The sequence below is a fragment of the Neofelis nebulosa genome, chromosome 2 (assembly GCF_028018385.1).
Source record: "Neofelis nebulosa isolate mNeoNeb1 chromosome 2, mNeoNeb1.pri, whole genome shotgun sequence".
Classification (NCBI taxonomy): Eukaryota; Metazoa; Chordata; class Mammalia; order Carnivora; family Felidae; genus Neofelis; species Neofelis nebulosa.
In genome coordinates this window covers 211,817,778-211,836,293 of record NC_080783.1, presented here as the reverse complement: position 1 = coordinate 211,836,293, position 18,516 = coordinate 211,817,778, and the positions used below count along the sequence as shown (strand labels likewise).

At 53.2% G+C, this 18,516-nt stretch overlaps 1 protein-coding gene across 4 annotated transcripts in view; it reads left to right on the top strand.

Moving 5' to 3' along the window:
- KAZN (kazrin, periplakin interacting protein) overlaps positions 1-18,516 on the top strand; it is a 1,084,458-nt gene that overhangs the window by 709,692 nt on the left and 356,250 nt on the right. The window lies entirely within an intron of this gene.

The window sequence follows — 18,516 nt, the reverse complement described above, 5'->3', positions numbered from 1 at the left end:
GGACGCTTAACCGACTGAGCCACCCAAGCACCCCTTACATTGTCTTTATTTCACCCCCTTGCCCTGACTCTCCCTCTCCCCCCGCCCCCACACACCACCACCTACAAATCTGTGTGTCGGGGGGGGGGGGGTGGTGGTGGCAGGGTTCAGTTCTGTCATGCGCGTCACTTGGTGTTCAACAGAGTCTACAATTGTCACCGTATTTTCGGAGACACCCTGTTTTTCTTGAGTGTTTGGGGATCGGTCCTGAAGTGTGTTCCGGGATAGGGACCAGATATTCATTTCTGGATTCAGCATGTTGAGTTGGGCCTGCCATCCAGGAGCTCGACTGGGTCTCCATTAAAAAGACCCCACTGAAGAATGGTACTAATGCACAGAGGGGCCCGAGAGCCCGCCCCAAGCTGTGATGGTGATGGTCTGCACTTAATGGAGAAGATTTCAAATGTGGCATGCAGGCTAAGTGTGATTTTAACTTGAGGCAGTAGCACAGGCTTCAGCACCAGGCTAGGAGGAGATGGGCTATTAATCCTTTCGACATTCCCTTTGAATAGCATCATATTTCAGTCCCGTTAAGCTGTGGGGCCGTTGTTTATCAGTCTCCCTCCAAAAGCAGGGCCTCTGTTGCGCCGAGCTGCAAAACTCTGCCTAGCTCTGTGCCTTTAAGACGACAGTTGGCTTCAGCCTGCTAGGTGACCCCCTCCACCTCTCCGGCTCTGAGATAAACTCAGGCAGCTCCCAGCTGCCTCTGCTCGCCCATCTGTCACTGACCAAGCAAGGGGTCAGTGGACCTGGTGCCCTTTATTGGAATGTCGAGAAGAGGAAAAGGAAGCAGTGTATCTGGGAAACAGGGGAAAAAAGGAAGGGGAGGTGGTCAGGCATGCTGAAGAATCCCAAATTCCAAATTGTGACCGTCTCCATGACCTCGCTCTTCCTGTTCTGATCCCCCCAGCTTCAATGTCCGTTCATTTGCACATTCATTCATCAGACCTCTATTGAGCATCTCTCAAGTGCACTGTGCTCAGTGCCACAGGTAGAGGATGAACACAGCAGGTGAGGTCCGTGCCCTTATCAACCTACCATCTAGCAGCGGGATGGACATTGGCCACAGGAAGTTGGGAATATGGAGAGGGAGGGATTTGGAGACCAGTTGTCTGGGCTCTGTAGCCTGACGTGGCTGCTTGTAGGCTGTACAGCTTGGAGGAAGTCACTTGACCTCCTTGAGCCTCAGTTTCCTCATCTGTAGAATGGGGCTAATAGCAGTACCTCTTCCAGGATTGTTGAAAGGTCTAAATAAATCATTGCAAGTAACACACTTAGGAAGCAGTCAATAACTGTTGGGTTTTGCTATTAAATTCTATGGTAAATTGTATTATAAAGGGCAAGCACAAGATGCAAGGGGAATATATTACAGCGAAATTTGCCTCATCTAGGAAGTCAGGAAGGCATCCTTGACGATGGGATGTTCAAGCAGTGAACTGGAAATAACCCCCAGCCTATTCTCTCCCTCCCTCTCTCTCTCTCTCTCTCTCTCTCTCTCTCTCTCTCTCTCTCTCTGTCTCTGAAGGTTTACCACTCATATGTTCAGTCTTCCAGGTTTGGGCTTAATTGGATCCCTGTCTTCCCTCTGCTTAGAGGAGAGGGTCCTGGTGGACAAGGAGTGTACCTTGTGCATAATTCTAGCCCTTTCTGCCACACTTATTGCATTGCTTGGCCCATCACTGGACAACCAGATAAGCGAGTGGCCAATCTGTATCCACACACAGAGGCTAAAAGATCTGAAGTTTAGAGTCTCTTACGACATGGTCCCAGGAACAGCTCCAGCTGGCCTCACAGATGTACAAGGTTTCCCTCATTCGTACGCTGCTTTATAATTGTCCAGTGAGTTACGAAGGGGTCCATACTCTTGGACTGTCAGTGGGAAGCACACTCCCCCAGAGGCTGCCCTCTGCCCAGGAGGTTAAAGGAATTACAGGAGGGGGACACAGGCAACAGGGGGCCTGGGTGGCTGTGGAATTCCTTCCCTGGCCTCTGCCCACTTCTTATGCACCCCAAAGGCCACAGCTTTGAGGGGCTGTAACTCCCCTTCCGCAGCGAGCATGCATGTATTTTTAACTTATCCAAGAACCTGAAAATCTGTTCATCAATCTTTCCCGTTTGGGTGAATACAGGAAGAAACCTTCTAAGAGACGTGTGAATGTGCCACATGTTATACATAATTCAGTTTTCCTTTGGCTATTAAGTTGGCCTTGCATGCCTGGTATTTTTAAATTGCCGCTCCTACTGAGCTCCCTCCTGTCCTGTGAGCCTGAGACCTCACAAGGGTCTGAGGGCCATTCTCTCCATCGCCTCCTAGGATCCGTGTCGAAGCACTTTGTTCATTGGCGAGCACTTCTGTGTGTGCTCGTGAAAGTTGGGAGAATGGGAATAAAGCCACATTTATCTCCCGGGAGCCCACAGTGCTCAGCAGGGAATGAGTGTACAGCAGGCTGAAAGGTTTGCAGAGGGTTTGCCTGGGGAGCATCAGGGGCAGGGTACAGGCATTCTAGACAGAGGACAGCCTGAGCCTGGCGAGAAGGTGGGATACTGTAGTGTGAGTGGGTTACTGCTGCTGAGCGTGGACAGGTACGCAGGGAGGGGCGTGGCCAAGCCAGGTGGTGGAGGGTCTCACGCGCCACAAGAAGGAGACGGGCAGGAAGGTGGCTTGCACAGAACGGACAGCAGAGGAGTTTGGGCAACACAGCAGTGCCTCCTACCCCCTGTATTTTCTCGAGGATGGTTTTGCAGGAGCCTCTATGCCACAGGGTGGTGCTTCTCAAAACTTGAGCGTGTGTCAGAATCATCTGGAGGGTTTGCAAAAACCCACGCCCAGAGGTTGGGGTTCAGCGGGTCTGGGGTGGGACTGAGAATCTGCGTCTCCGACAAGCAAGCTCCTGGTGAGACTGATCTCGCTGGCCCAGGGGCCACGCTTAGAACCACTGCTTAGGCATCCAGGAGGTCGACCAGGAGGAGCAGTGTCCCCTGAAACCATCAGGAGAGAAAGAAGCAGGTTAGGAAATGGGGGGAAGGAGCCACTTAAGCAGCTGCCCACAGACAGGCTGTCCTTGAACTCACGCTCTGGATCCCAGCTGATAATCCCAGATTCAGCCAACTCACGTGGGCTGTGGTTACATTAAGGAAATAATCACCTCCCTTTCATAACTGTATACAATTTGGCTGCATCCGGAAACGTAACCCATTTTCCCTTTTTACTTTTAATCTTGTCTGCTCTCTCGGAGACTGAACACGGCGTGTTGAAGGCTTTATTTTGGAAGCCTATCTTCTCACTGGTTTCCAGTCTCCTCTCTCACGGCTTTCTGGTCACTTTAGGGCACATCACCAGTGGCCAGCAGCTCCTAACACTGCAAATCCCCTCTCCGCGCCTTCCTCTCACCCCAGATTTCATGGGTTCCCATCAAACGCTTCGGCCCAGAGGGTCCAGAGACAAAGCTCGTTTTCTGATAAGGAGAAGCACCACACTAAACTCTGAAATGTCACATTTTCTTGTGTTAAGACCATGGTCTTGGAGGCCCAGAGGGTGCCCTCCGGCCCAGGGCCACTGGCTGCCGCCTGCCTTCCCTGCTATCTCCATTTCCTCTCCCACCCCATTCTGCTGTGGTTCCTGCCCACGGAGAGGTCCCACAGGACCCAGCAGGGAGGATGCTTCTCAGGGCATGGAGCCATCAGTTAAAGGAGAAATGGGGGTCACTGAGGTAGAGTAGCCAGAAAATCCTGGTCCCCTTCTCCGGAGTGTGAGGCAAGACTGGCCAAACCTTGGCCGGGTTCCTGCGGTTTGCCTGTGTCTTTGCTTCTCCAGCATCCTCCCCAAAGGCTGTCGAGAGTCTCCATGCTGTGGCTCCTGATAACCTGTCGACCCGTGTGAGTCTCGGTCGGCAAAATCAGTTACATGCATCTCCTGTGCGGATTTTAAAGATTTTCCGACAGCACATTCAGCTTCCATTTCAGCTCGGGGCTCCGTTTAGCCAGAGTGGTGGAAATGTGCCATCAGGTCAGCTGGGGTGGGGGTGGGGCGGTGTCTAAAGTGCCCAGGGCTTGGGGCCGGCGTGGGGAGGGTGGCAGGGTATCTGCCCCCGGTGTCATCTGTGCACCCAGACATCTGCCGAGGCCCTCGCCGTGCCATCTGGCCCTTGTCAGGAGTTACACAGCTGCTGCGGTTACCCTTCGGGGCGGGCAGCGGGCAGCGTGCAGAAATGATCCCGCTGCTCCACTACCGGGGGGCTTCTGCAAGCCCAGCTCCCGGGGCCAGGCTCAAGTGCCGTCTTCTCACCAAGCCAGCCCCTGTTGCCCCTTCGGAATTGTTCTCGAATACTTGGGAGAACCTCTGTTGACCGTATCACCTGCATGGGCCGTCCCACGTCAGAATCCTTTACCTGTCCACCGCTGGCCGCTAGACTGTCGCCTCCTGGGGCCACAGCACCAGCTCCTTCCAGGACACAGCATGGCGCCTGGCCAAAAAGCGTGGGCAAAGCGTGCTGACCTAACACACGTGGAGACCCGGAGCTGGCAAAGCCCCGTCCTGCCAGCAAAGAGGAAACCAGCCTGTTTGTCTCCCCCGGAGTCCTCCGTGAGAAAAGGAAAACGGGCGGGAGCACCTGAATCCACAAGGACACAGGGGCTTGACGGGTGAGGGGCTAGAAAGCTCCAGAACATAAGCCCCATTTATCTCTGCTCTTCTATCATCTAGCCTTGGAGCGTCCCTACAAAGAAAGCCCCAGCAGATGGCTCCTGGACGTCCCTCACTGGGACAGAGGTGAAACCCCAGCCCCCAGGGAATTCTGAGGCCCGGGCTCATGGCATCCTTGAAGGATGGCAGGAGATGACACTTTGGCTGACCCCTGGGAGAACTGTCCTCGCTGGTGAACTCCAAAGGCAAGGGTGGTGTTGCATCCCAGGTGGGGCCAGGGAGGATATGGACCGCTCTGGGCCCCAGGCCTTGAAGATTCACTCTTCCCAGGGAGGAGCATTTGCTGCGCCCCCCTCCCCCCAAGCCCTTCCCAGTCTACTGGAGGCTTGAAAGGGCTTATTGTCATGCCCATGCATTTCAAAGAATATGCATTGAGCAGGGTGCCTGGCCCTATACTAGCCTGGGGGGGGGGGCGGGTGTGTGTGCAATGGGCTGGTGGCTGCTCTCAAGAGCCTACAGTGGGAAAGGGGAAACCATCCAAAAACTTAGCAGCAAATAAATAACCTGCTTGTGGGTTTGAAAAACAGGCAGTATGAAGGGAAGGGATGACAGGCAGGAGGACTTGTTGACACGGCAAAGGCTTCTCAAAGTACCACTGGAAATGAACACTGAATGACAAGAAGGAGCCAGCCAGTGGTGAGCTGGTAAATACTTAACAACTTGCTCTAAAAAAAAAAAAAGAAAGAAAGAAAGAAAAAACAAGTCAGGAATGCAGAAAGGAAGGGAGGAAGGGGGGGAAGGAAGGAAGGAAGGGAGGAAGGAAAGAAGGAAGGGGGGAGGGAGGGAGGGAGGAAGGATGGAGAAAAGGAAGGAAGAAGGGAGGAAGGGAGGTAGGAGAGAAGGAAGGGAGGGAGGAAGGAAAGAAGGGGGAAGGGAGGGAGGAAGGAAAGGAAGGAAGGAAGGGGGAAGGAAGGAAGGGAGGAAGAAAGGAAGGGAGGAAGGAAGGAAGGGGGAAGGGAGGGAGGGAGGGAGGGAGGGAGGGATGATGGAGGAAAGGAAGGAAGGAGGAAGAGAGGGAGTAAGGAAGGAAGGGGGAAGGGAGGAAGGAAAGGAAGGATGGGAGGGAGTAAGGGAGGGAGGAAGGAAGGGAGGGAGGAAGGAAGGATGGAGGAATGGAAGGAAGGAGGAAGGAAGGGAGGGAGGAAGGAAGGAAGGGGGAAGGGAGGGAGGGACGAAGGAAGGAGGAAAGGAAGGAAGGAAGGGGGAAAGAAGGAAGGGAGGAAGGAAGGGGGAAAGGAGGGAGGGAGGATGGAGGAAAGGAAGAAGGGAGGAAGGGAGAGAGGAAGGAAGGAAGGAAGGAAGGAAGGAAGGAGGGAAGGAGGGAGGAAAGGGGAAGGAAGGAAGGAAGGAAGGAAGGAAGGAAGGAAGGAAGGAAGGAAGGAAACCCCAATGTGTAGTTTGCCAGTTTCCATGGTGTCATTATTCCCACCATGGCCGATTTCAAGCTGTCAACCTGACATCATAGGAAGAGATGTGCGCACTCAACTCTCGTGAGCTGGTGTGAGCCCCACTGCACTCATCAGAGTGAGCCATGGGAAGACCTGGAGAATGAGCAATAGAGGCAGAAGAAATGGCAAGTGCAAAGGTCCTGAGGCAGGAATAAGTATGTTGTGTTCAAAGAACAGAAAGGAGGTCGGTGCAGCCTGGTCATAATGAGCAAGGGGTAGGAGGGTCATGCTGGAAAGAGGCTGGGCCACAGAGGGTCTTGTGGACCTTAGGAAGGAATTAGGGGCATGACAGATGGCATGTCATGCCCCCCAGATGGCAATGACCATGTACTGGGGAGGTGCTACTAGGAAAACCATTGACAACGGCAACAGCAGTAATATAGTGCGATGAGGCCTGGAAGGAGGAGGCCTTGCCCAAGTCCTTGAAAATTGGCTCTAACCCAACTGAGCAAATAGTCAGAGACTGGGCGCACGGTCCCCGTCCCTGTCATACCTTCCTGGTGTCTGCCGGAAGCATTTGTTTCGATTTAAGAGGATCGATGATTTCCACCAAGAAAAAAAAAAAAAAAAAAGAAAAGAATATTGTCATGACGAATGTGTCCACACAGCCACCCTCTGTTTGCAGAGGTCACCGGGGCGGAAGTCGAGCGCGTGGGTCTGCTTGTCCTAAAAAAGCAACCGGGAGATGCACCAGAGGCAGCAAGAAGGTAGAAAAGACTCGGGGGAAGGCAGCTTCCTGGCTCGGGTTCACTCCCTGTCTGAACAGCCCCGGTCACCGGGCCAGGAGGGAACCGGCAGGAATGGAACTGAACAGTAACTGTAGCTCTTAGCAAGGAGCAAGCCCCTCTAAGCAGTGGATCAGGCATCCAGATCCACGCTGGGTGAGCCTTCTGGACCGTTCTCCTCTCCCTCCCTGCTCTCCCCGGGAAACCTCAGCCCGCACAAAGGGGCTGGGGCCACGGACTTCAAAGGGAAGTCTTGTTCCAATGAACGAGCCGGAGAAGATTTCAATTAAGGCTGCTTATTTATTTATTGGACTTTTCAAAAGATGCGGCCCCCATGCCCTCTGGGCGCGGGTGTCTAATTTAAAACATGTTTCATTAGTATAATTTTTACAAAGCAGAGAAGTCTCCTCCGGGCACTTTCCACCAGGATTTCACTCTCGGACGAGAGAGCGCCTAAGAAGAAGGTGGCTCCCTCTCCGTCCCCTTGACCTGTCTCACAGGGGCTCCGTTTTTTCTCGCCACGTTTTCCCTCCACCTCACGCATGTGCACCGCCCCCCACCCCATCTTAGCATCCCTGTCTCCCGGTCTCCCCCAGTCCTCGCCAGACCACAGGCCCCTTACTCTGCGCTTCTGCATGCTGAAGCACAGCCTTGCTTCTGGTCGGTTTTCCGGTATGCACGGATGCGTCTGCTGTCTGGTTGTTCATCACCGGGGCTCCAAGTACAAGTCTGGGAAGCAGGGAACCACTAAGGGGGAAGGGAGGGCTGGCCTTGTTCGCTGCACGTTTCTCTTCGGGTCCTAAATTTGATGTTTTGAAAAGGCGCGAGGGCCCGGGCAGCTCGGGAGGTTAAGGAAGCGACCCTGGTGCTAGGGGTTCTGATCTTCAAACACTTGCACGGGCTAACGGGTTTCCAGAATGCACTGACACGGTCTGCAGAATGGTGTGGGTGTTCTTCCCGCAAAGAGAATTGGTACCTTCCCTCACTTCTCAGGGGGGTGGCGGGGGGTGGTTCATGGGTTTAGGAAATCCCAAAGGTTAGGAATAAAGTGCCTGAACATATAGATGGTCTGTCCTCTACCAAACGAGATGAAAAACACACAAAATCGGTACACAATTGTAGGGGCTTCATGGATTCCCCAAGAAACCCCACCTCACACCCCTGTTTTGTTTATCTCGGAGCTGGAAGGAGGAAAGTCCTACCTGAGACCCCACCTCTTAATTCCTAGTCTGCTGTCGGGTACTCTTTGCCTTTTGAGGATCCCCAGACAACAACCTGTTTTGTTTTTTGGGTTTTTTTTTTAATTTTTTTTCACGTTTATTTTTGAGAGAGAGAGAGAGAGACAGAGCATGAGCAGGGAAGGGGCAGGGAGAGAGGGAGACACAGAATCCGAAGCAGGCTGCAGGCTCCGAGCCATCAGCACAGAGCCCGACGCGGGGCTCGATCCCGTGAACCGTGAGATCATGACCTGAGCCGAAGTCGGACGCTTAGCCGACTGAGCCACCCAGGCTCCCCACAACCTGTTTTCATTAAAATGTAAAACGGCCCGTAGCAATGGGCTCTGCTGAGGTGTTTACTGTGAGCTTTTTGGACTGTCCCCTTCCTCCAGGACCACCCTCACTTCTTAGCCCTGTTATTCCTTCACCCGAGAATGAGAGAAAGAAGGATTTACAACTAAAATCTACCCTTCATCCACTTATTCCTCCACCCCCACCCCATTTAAAAACTCAGGGGGCCAAGGAGCGCCTGGGTGTCTCAGTTGGTTAAACGTCTGACTCTTGATCTCAGCTCAGGTCTTGATCTCAAGGTCGTGAGTTCAAGCCCCGCATCGGGCTCCACGCTGGATGTGAAGCCTACTCAAAAACAACTGGGGGGTGGGGAGCAATATTTTCGTTACTGGGTTCAACACACTGACTGCTGAGTAGACAATCCCATTTAATAATAATCCCATCGGGTAAGGACTATTATCACCCCCGTTTTAGAGATGAGGAAACTGAGGCTTTGAGAGGCTAAGATATTTCCCCAAGGCCATGCAGTGTGTAAATAGTAGACCAAGGATATGAACCCAGGGACCTGTTGGGTCTCTGGGGCTGTGCCTGAGAACCGAGCTACAGGCTCCTTGTACAGCTTCCATCATGGACAAGGTTGGCCAAGAGGAGGTTGACCAGTTCTCTGGAGAAGAAGAGAAGGGAGAAAGCGGCTTCTGTGTGGGAGCCACTGGGCGTCCTCGTTCCGAATCCTGGGATCAGACAGACATACTCACCCAGCGTGGATCTTGGAGGAGCGAGGAGGCAGTTCACCCTCAAAAGAGGAAGGAGAGAAGGGAGCGGCCAGGCGGTGCATAGCCAGTTTCTCCTTCCAGACTTACCCGTCAGATGAGTCACTCCCGTCTCCCTGGGGGTCCGGGGACAAGAGTGGGAAAGGCCTGCAGGACAGCACCGACGGATGACCCTCGTGGGAGGAAATATCAGGAAGAGGGAAGAAGCTCTCCCCACCCAAGGGGATTTTGACACCAGCTGCCATAAAGATCCTGTAATACCCATGATTCCACAGCACGAGGGCCCTGTGAACAAAGTTCTAGAGCTCCCATGATACCGTGACAGCAAGAAGAGCATCTTTGGAAGGGACAAGGTGAGCCAGGCCAGCTCGGCCTCCCACTGGCATCATCAGGACCTAGCATCATCATGAGACCCAGCGTGTGTGTCTGGAACACTGGGTTAGTTCCCTGCAAAGTGGAGAGGTGCGTCCACGGGGCAAAGGGGAATGATTTGACCCGCACCTTAGAGGAGGCTGTGGGCCTTGGCTCTGGGGGATAACCTGGCAGGCCACCCTCTGTAAGAGACGTAAGACTGAATTCGTCCTCTCCAGGAGGGGCACCGTGGCCGTGGCATCATGTGCTTTCCTTCAAGTTCGAAGTCTCTACATCCCATGTCTAGAAATATTTTCCATTTGCTCCGCCTGGTCATTCTCTACCCTTGCCCCCTGCTCTCTGTCATGACAGGGGACATATACAGATGGCACCAGCGGGTTCAGCCAACAGGGAGTCTCCCAGCAGGAGCTCGGAGCAGGGAGTGGGGGTGAGGTCAGGGTATTCGCTGTCCTGGCTCCCTCTCTGGGTGGTCGCCGTGGAACTGCACGCTGTCTTTCCACCAAAGGTCACTGCAAGGCAGTCCTCCGGACACAACCCTTTCCTTTATAGGCCCTTGGGTGGTTACAGCCCCTGGTTACTGCACAGACGGTTCCTGTATTCATCTGCCGTAACAAAGTACCGCACACTGGGGGGTTTCAACCACAGAAATCTATTGTCTCACGGTTCTGGAGGCTGGACGTCCACCAGGCTGGTTTCCTCTGAGGCCTCTCTCGTTGGCTTACCGATGGCCGCCATCGTGCTGCCGTTCACAGGGCCTTCCCTCCTGCCCCTGCTGCCCCCTCCCCTCCTTGAAAGGACAACCAGTCGTATTGGACCAGGGCCCCACCCTAGTGGCCTCATTTATCTTAACCCCCTCTTTAAAGACCCCGTCTCAGAACAAGAGTACATTCGGAGGCTCTGGAGGTTGGGGCTTCGATGTAGGAATTCATGGGAGCACAAGTTAGCCCTAAGCAGTTCACCTACCCCCTTCATGAGTCACTTTTTTTTCCTGATTTGAACGTGCCATCTGTTTCTGGTTATCTGACTGATCAAGGAAGGCACCCTGGGCTGTTTCTCTTGTAGAGATTTGTACTAAAGCACCTGTTTGTCTCCCTTCACACCCCAGGCATTGGAAGGACGGTATGCGAACAGGGGCTGGGTGGTGCACAGAGCCATCGAATCCCTGCTTACACGAAGCCCTCGCTGTTGGCTTCTCTCTGGTGCCATGAGCTTCTCCCCCGGTGACCTTCGAAGCCGCAGATAGCATGGCGTGTCCTAAAGTCCAGCCCCCCAGCCAGCGCTCCCCAGCCAGTGCACGCCGGCACGTGAGGACCTTCGCCTGGGTGTAAAAGATGCCATGTGTGAGGGTGACATTTGTCTAGTAGAATAGGGAACACAGGTCACAGCTTCCCATGGGTGAGAGGGAAGAACCCAGCGTCAAGGGACCGGGTAGAGGGCTTGGCATCCAGAGGAAATAAATACGTAAAGAGATACAAGGCATAGCAGTTCCGCTTCCCCCACAGCAACCAGTAAATGTTCACATAACCATCTGAAGCAGCAGAATCAAGGCAGTAATGTAAAGCCTTCAAGAGGGCTGAGGACCACTGTGCGTCCTGAGAATAATGCCAGGCCATTCCATTGGCTTCCCGATCTCAGCAGGCCTCTTTTCCAGAACTCTCCATGCCCACGTGATGGTGGTGTGGCTCTTCCTCTGAGGTCTTTATTTGCTTTCATTCCCAAACCTAACTCCCTGCTATTGGAAGAGCATGAGGCTTTCTCCCGGGTCCCAGAGTCACCAAGCGCCATTGCAAATGCTTTGCAAACTAAGATTTTGTTCCAAGATGCTGTCTCCTCTTGTAATTGTCTGTCACATAAATTATCAAGAAGCCCGCACTTACACCGAAGGCATCGGCGTTTGGGGCAGTTGTTTGAAGTCCGTAAAGGTTTTGCGTCTGCGGTTCTCGCGCCTCAGCCCTCCTCCCTAATTAAGTGCGGCTCGTCCAATGCTACTTGTCAAGCACTGTGCCCGGGCCCTGCAGGTGTGGGGGAAAGTAAGACAGAGCCCCTCTGTCACGGAGCTTGCCGCGTGAAACACCCTGCCAGGACTTCAGGAAATGAAGTCAGGATGCCAAGTGTTCGTTTGGAAAATCTAGGTCCGTTGAGTCTGAGCAGTTTCCAGATCTGGCCACCGTGGCATTTGCTTCCTCCTCACTGGCTCTGGCTTTTAGAGTTCCTCCTTCCCAATTGTGGGCACCTCAGCAATGCATCCAGAAAGGCTGGATTCCTTCCCTCTGTTTGAAAAGCCTTTTTGCAACACCCTCCCCCACCCCTGCCCGCCGAAGACCCGGTTGTGCCTTTCCGTCAATGAGAAAATCTGGTGCTCACCCGGGGAGCCCACATCTGCACAGGGAGTGGTTACGGGGCTGGGGCTTTGGACTCTGAAGTTCCGTAGAAGGGAACTCAGAGGTAATTAGTGGGAACAAGCGCTTTGCGGGTTCTGTTTCAGTCCCCGAGCATGATCCTGACCGAGGCTCCTGGGTCCCTGTGAATTTGATCAAAGCACAGAAAACTTCTTGGCCGCATGGGGGATAGTATAACATGTTGTTTTCATAAATAATTCCCACGGGCCTGTCTTTTGTTCCTAAATGTGCCAGGTGTCTGGTTAAGAATTGTCTCAGGTTGGCATCAGAGGGTTTTCACACGGTCTCTGCCCAGAGCCACGTAAAGGTCTTTTTAATGACACCAGTAAGGGGCGCCTGGGTGGCTCAGTTGGTTTAAGCCTCCGACTGCGGCTCAGGTCATGATGTCACGGTTTGTGATTTCGAGCCCCTCGTTGGGCTCTGTGCTGACAGCTCGGAGCCGGGAGCCTGCTTCAGATTCTGTGTCTCCCTCTCTCTCTGCCCCTCCCCTGCTCACACTCTGTCTCTCCTTCAAAAATAAATAAAACAGGGGCGCCTGGGTGGCTCGGTCGGTTAAGCGTCCGACTTCGGCTCAGGTCATGATCTCACGGTCCGTGGGTTCAAGCCCCGCGTCAGGCTCTGTGCTGACAGCTCAGAGCCTGGAGCCTGTTTCAGATTCTGTGTCTCCCTCTCTCTGTGACCCTCCCCCATTCATGCTCTGTCTCTCTCTGTCTCAAAAATAAATAAACGTTAAAAATAAATAAATTAAATAAATAAATAAATAATAAATAAATAAAACATTAAAAATTTAAAAAAAAAAAAAAAAGACACCAGAGGAGTTGAGAACGCTCCTGTGTAGAAGGCGGCCCACAGCTCTGTTCACGCAGAGCAGCATGGATGGCTCTGGTCCCAGATTTGTGAATAGTGCCCCCGATCCATAGCGGCTGCTCTCGCCTCACGGTATCTTTTCTTTTTCTTTTTCTTTTTCTTTTTTTAACCCCAGGAATATTCAGCTGGCGGCAGCCAATATGATCACTTCAAGAAGGATTTCTTGGTTTCTGTCCTGCAGTGTTGGCTGTCTTAGACTCTTACTTGGTTGGTTGGTTTGTTTAAGTTAATTTTATTTTCCCTCAGCAGGTCCTGGAGTTTTTAAAGATAGTTTTTGAGCATGGAAATAAACAAGTCCGGGAGAGTATCATTTACCAGGGCCGTGTTTTATGTCCTCTGGATCTGGAGTCCCTGACTTGGCTCCTAGTAGACACATAGGACCTGTTGGTGATGCTGGTGATGATGGGAGGGTGGTGGTGGCCGTGATGCAGATGATGAAGACAGGCGCCTTTTATTTCTCTGTTTATTTATTTTGAGTGCCTAGCCTGTCAGGCACTGGGGCAGGGGATCTTCTTTCCCCCTTCTCATTGTATCCTCGTAAGTACCTGAGGAGGTGAGGTGCCATCACCATCATTTTTGCACAGCTGAGGAGTCGGAGACACAGAGGCACGTGCCGGTGATCGGGGGAGCTGAGACACATCGACACGGGTCCCACTCCAGAGCCCAGATTCTTGTCTTGAATTGCGGAACGAAAGACCAGATTCGTAAAGTGCAAAACGTGTGTCTTTCCAGTTCTGTTCCTTCCATGTCCAAAGGCACGTATGAGGGGGGATAGAACGACACCAACCTTTGTGATGCCCCGGAAGCATTGAACTCCAGAGTCGGGAACATGACAAACTCAGGCTAAATCTGAGTGAGAGCCCTGAAGAGGTGGGTCTCAGCCTGCCAGGGCCCAGAAGAACCTCCTGGAGGGAGGGGGCGGGGGAGGGGGGAGCTGAAGCGTCCCCTGAGAAGTAACCATTGCTCCTCAGGGAAGCCACGGCTATACCCGGTGGTCCGGCGAGGAAAGCCACTCAGTCGGCTCAGCAGAGAGAGGACTCGGGGGCCGGTCTTTCCCACAGGAAGTTGATTATCTCACCCCCGCCACTATCTGAGAGGCCACCGCTCCCAGGATGCAATGACAGGGAGGGGGCAGAGTTGAGGGACAGTAGGAATCCATGCTGTTGCGGTCCTTCCCTTCTAAGAGCAGAGGCACATGAGGCAGCTTAGCCAGGGACACGGGCTCCTATGTGTTGGTGTCTTCCAGGTGCTAGTTACTGTCACATACAGTTGCTGACGAACATTTCTTAACGAGATAGGTCTTTTGTCCCGCAATTTACAGAGAAGGGAGACAGGGCTCAGAGGGGTTCAGACACTCACCCAAAGAAGAACAGAGAGTAAGAGCTGGAGGGAGGATTCAACCCAAGGGAAACTTCTAGACTTGGCATCACTCCCCGTGCCACCTCTGCAGCACACACAGAGCTGCTGCGTCAAAGGTCGTGTGTCACACGCTATAAAATAATGCCCTCCATCCACTCGTACCGCGCCCCAGGCTCTGAAGGCCGAGAACATGCCAGACACGGCCTGTGCCCTCGTGCAATTAATACCGAAGAGAGAAGGAGGCCGTAAACAATGACATGTTGCACAGTTAGCTACTCGTTTACAACGGCGACCACTCAAGGGAAGGACCGGTGTTTGAGAGTACGTCCGTGGCTTACCCGCTTCTCCCCTCCGCCATGGCTGCTGCCCTTGGCCCGGCCACCGTGGTCTCTGAGCTGGTCTCCCTGCTTCAGCTCTGGCCAGCCAAAGGGATCTTTTAAGCTACAAATCAGATCATGTTATCGCTCTGTTCAAAGCCCCCAGAAGCTCCCACTTGACTCAGAGAAGAGGTCAGAGTCCCACCACGGTCCCACCATGGTCACCTCTTCCCTCTCGCCGTGGTGGGGAAGCTTAGCCACGCTACCTCCTGTTGGCTATTTCCTGCATCCCCCAACTGTGCTCCAGCTTAGGGCCTTCGCAATGGCTGTTCCATCCGCCAGGAACACCCTTCCTCTTGTATTGGTACGAATCGATCCTCACTTCCTTAGGGCTCTGAATAGGAAAGTCCTGTTGTAGTTACACAGCCCTCCCTGTCTCCCTTTTCCCTGCTTTGTTTTTCCCAAACAAGTGATTGTCATTTGGTATTATTATTATGTTTATTTGTTCATTTTGTGTCTTCCCCGAGTGGGATGAAAGTTCCTGAGGCCAGAGCTGAGGTCACCTGTGTGCTCTGCCTGATGCCCAGGGCTGAGAAGGGTGGGTGGCACACAGTAAACCTTTAATAACTCATCGTTGAGGGGATAAATCCATAACTGAGGGCCACATTTTGGCTTGGGGACCACGCTGATTTCTTTGAAAGAAGGGAGGTGTTGCAGGCAGCTTCGGAAATGGGTCTCCATCATCCCCCACCTCGTGGTGTTCTTGCCCCTGTGTGGTCCCCTTCCCCTGAATGTGCACGGGAGTCACGGCTTGCTTCTATTAGAATATGGTGAAGGTAGTAGGATGTCCCTTGCAGGATTAGGTTACACGGGACTGTGCCTACAGTCCTGCTCGCACTCTCTCATTTGTTCACGTTGAAGAAGCACCCCACCAGGTTGTGAGTGATGGAGAGGTCTCCGTGGCCAGGAGCTGGGGGTAGCCTTGATCAACAGCCAGGGAGGAACCTGGAGGCTCAGCCCCACCGATCCACAGGGAACCGAATGCTGCCACCAGCCACAACAACCACGTGATTGAGCTGGGAAGCAAGTCCTTCCCCCGTTGAGCCTTGAGATGCCTGCAGCCATGGCTGAGACCTTGAGATAGAAGGTCTCATGGCTGAGACCGGCGGGAGACCCTGAGATAGAAGCTCATAGGATCCAGGAATCCTGATGCCCAGAAACTGAGACCGTCACCGTTGTTTTGAGCCTCTGGGTTTGAAACCATTTGTGACGGAGCCGTGGACAACAACACAGGAGAGGCACAGGGTGCGTGGAGTGGCATTCTGAGTCTCAAAGGAGCAGGATGCAGGGCATTTAAGATGCAAAGAAGCCAGAAAGCTAAAGCTCCGTGAATAGGTGGGGGTGGGGAATGGGGGGGAGAATCCAGGGTGAAGTGAGAAAGGGCACAAAGCCAGGCTCTGGGTTTGAGTTTCAACACAAAAGTTCATATAAACCATTAAAGGGTTGGAGCCCGGAAAAGACATTTATCCAATTTGCATTTAAAAGATCACCTTGGCCTGGGTGCCTGGGTGATTCCCAGTCCCTTAAGCATCAGACTTCAGCTTAGGTCATGATCTCGCCGTTCTGCACGGACAGTGTGGAGCCTGCCTCTCTCTCTCTCTCTCTCTCTCTCTCTCTCTCTCTCTCTCTCTCTCTGTTTCTCTCTCTCTCCCTCCCTTCCTCCCTCCCTCCCTCTCTCTCTGCCCCTCCCCCACTCGTGCTTTCTCTCTCTCAAAATAAATAAAATAACCTTTGAAAAAAAGATCACCTTGGCCGACGTACAGGGCAGAACCTGGAGGGGCAGGGGTGGGTGTGGGGAGATGTGTTGGGGGACCTTGAACCATCTTTGTGCAAGATGTCAGTGGCTTGGCCCTGGGTGCCGGCAGTGGGCATGGGGAGAGTGGGTCCTAACGTCGTTTTAGAGAAGATCCCACAGGACTCGGTGATTGAGTGGTTGGGTGATTCAATGGGTGGTGGCCAGGGAGAAGGAGACGTCACAGGGCTGCTCTGTAGGTTTCAATAGTTTTTGTCTTCGTTTTCGGTCCACACTGCAGGCCACTGAGATGCTTTGTTGGTTTGGGTTGACGCCAACAATGCTGAAACCACAGCGTCCTCACCATAGAAGTTTTTGATGCCTTCCGAAAAGCAGGTAGAGCTCCAACTCCGTTTAGTGGTAGGGAAACCAGACCCCAGGAAGCGGGGCGTGTTGCAATCATCCAGGCTTTGAGGGACCCCAGGACGTGCCCGAGAGCCATGCCCTGGAAGATGCACTTTATTTCTTGAATGGTCGCTCTGTGTTCTCGCTGACCCCAGTAACTGACAGCTGCTCGGTCCTCTGTTCTCACCCAGAGAACCAAAACTGGGCCTCGGCGGGGAAAGGAAAGATAAAGTCAGAAGCTGAGGATGGAAACAGCCCAGACATCGACGGGCTGGAACATTCCCCTAGTGCAGTCCGTGGCTAAGAGTCAGCCTGGAGCAGCTGCGGAGTGAGTGCCTCCTTCCCACCCTCACCTTCTCCCCACGCCCCCTCACACACCACAGTCAAAAGCAGCCGGGTACTCCCAGCCCTGATGACGCCGGGACTTCGGGATGTCCATATGGGATACAAGATGGCGCCCTCCCCATAGATGCTCATGTATCAGCTAGTTTTTGATATGCTGCTAATGCTGCGTGACACAGACCCGAAACATAAATAACTATACAGGCATGTTGCTCCCGTGTCTTGATGGTCGGTTAGACGGCTCTGATGTTGACTGAGCAAGCTCAGTCCCTACAGGTCATCCCGCTGTCGGAGGGCGTGACGGGACTACTGCTCTGTGCTCTGTATGTCTCACCTTCCACTGGGCCGGCTCGGGCGTGTCCTCGTGGCAGTAGCAGAGGGGATGGAAGGGACAAGCCTAACTGTACAAGCACATTGCAAGCCTCTGCTCGGCCCCATGTGTGTTAGCGTCCCAGTGGCCAAAGCAAGTCACGCGGCCAAGCCTGGGGTGAAGAATTGGGAGCATTTTGCCATCTTCCCTAATAGACACACGATTATCCCGCGTTTCTAAAAGCACTGTTATTTCAGTGCTCATCACTGTCATTTATGGAGCTGGCACTGTGGTTATTTTATATTAACTCAGTGGCTCTCCACCGAGGGTGGATGTTCCCAGGAAACGTCTGGCAGTTTCCGGAGACATTTTTGGTTCTCACAACAGAGGGGGAGGGGTGCTGCTGGCATCTAGTGGGTAGAGTCCAGGGATTCTGCTAAATATCTAAGGCGCCCAGGACGGTCCCTCAACAAGGGATTGTCTGGCTCCAGATACTGATGGTGCCAAGGCTGACAACGGTGTTAATCTGATGACACTCGTCCTGTGGAGTAAGTTCTGTTGGATCTGTTGTTACTTCTTCCTTTCTTTCCGCATAACTTAGTCTTGCCCCGTGGGACTGTCCGATGGAGACCGCCTGTGATTTGGGTCCAGATTGATGCAGTCGGGTTACCCTCACACCAGTTGTATTTCCTTTCTCCCATTTAGTCCAACTTCCAAGCAGGTGCCAACACTGCCCCGTGCGTGGGCACATGGTGGACAAATCCCTCCTCAAGAGGCATCTGGAGGCACCTTCTTCGGAACAGCTGAAGAGCGTGAAAGTATCCCTGTTCTCCGTTAGCTGGGTAATTGGCTCTAGACGGAATTTCTCACCGCCGGTGTTAGGCGATCTTAAAGGAGTTCAGAAGAAAGGAAACAAATGTCGGAAGAGCCAGCATGTTAGCCTGGCCGCCTGGTCTACCCTGTAGAACCTCTCCTCACGTGTGCACACAATGAATGCACACGGCCCACAGAGGGGCCCGGGGCTGGAGATGTTTGTGGTGACTGCAGACATCTCTGCTGTCATCTTCTGTGTGTCCTTGGCTCTCACTTCAGGTGATTTCCCTCCTCTCGTGAGCTGCTCACGCAGGTTTGAAGGTCCTTGAGGAAGGCACTGTGTAGGAC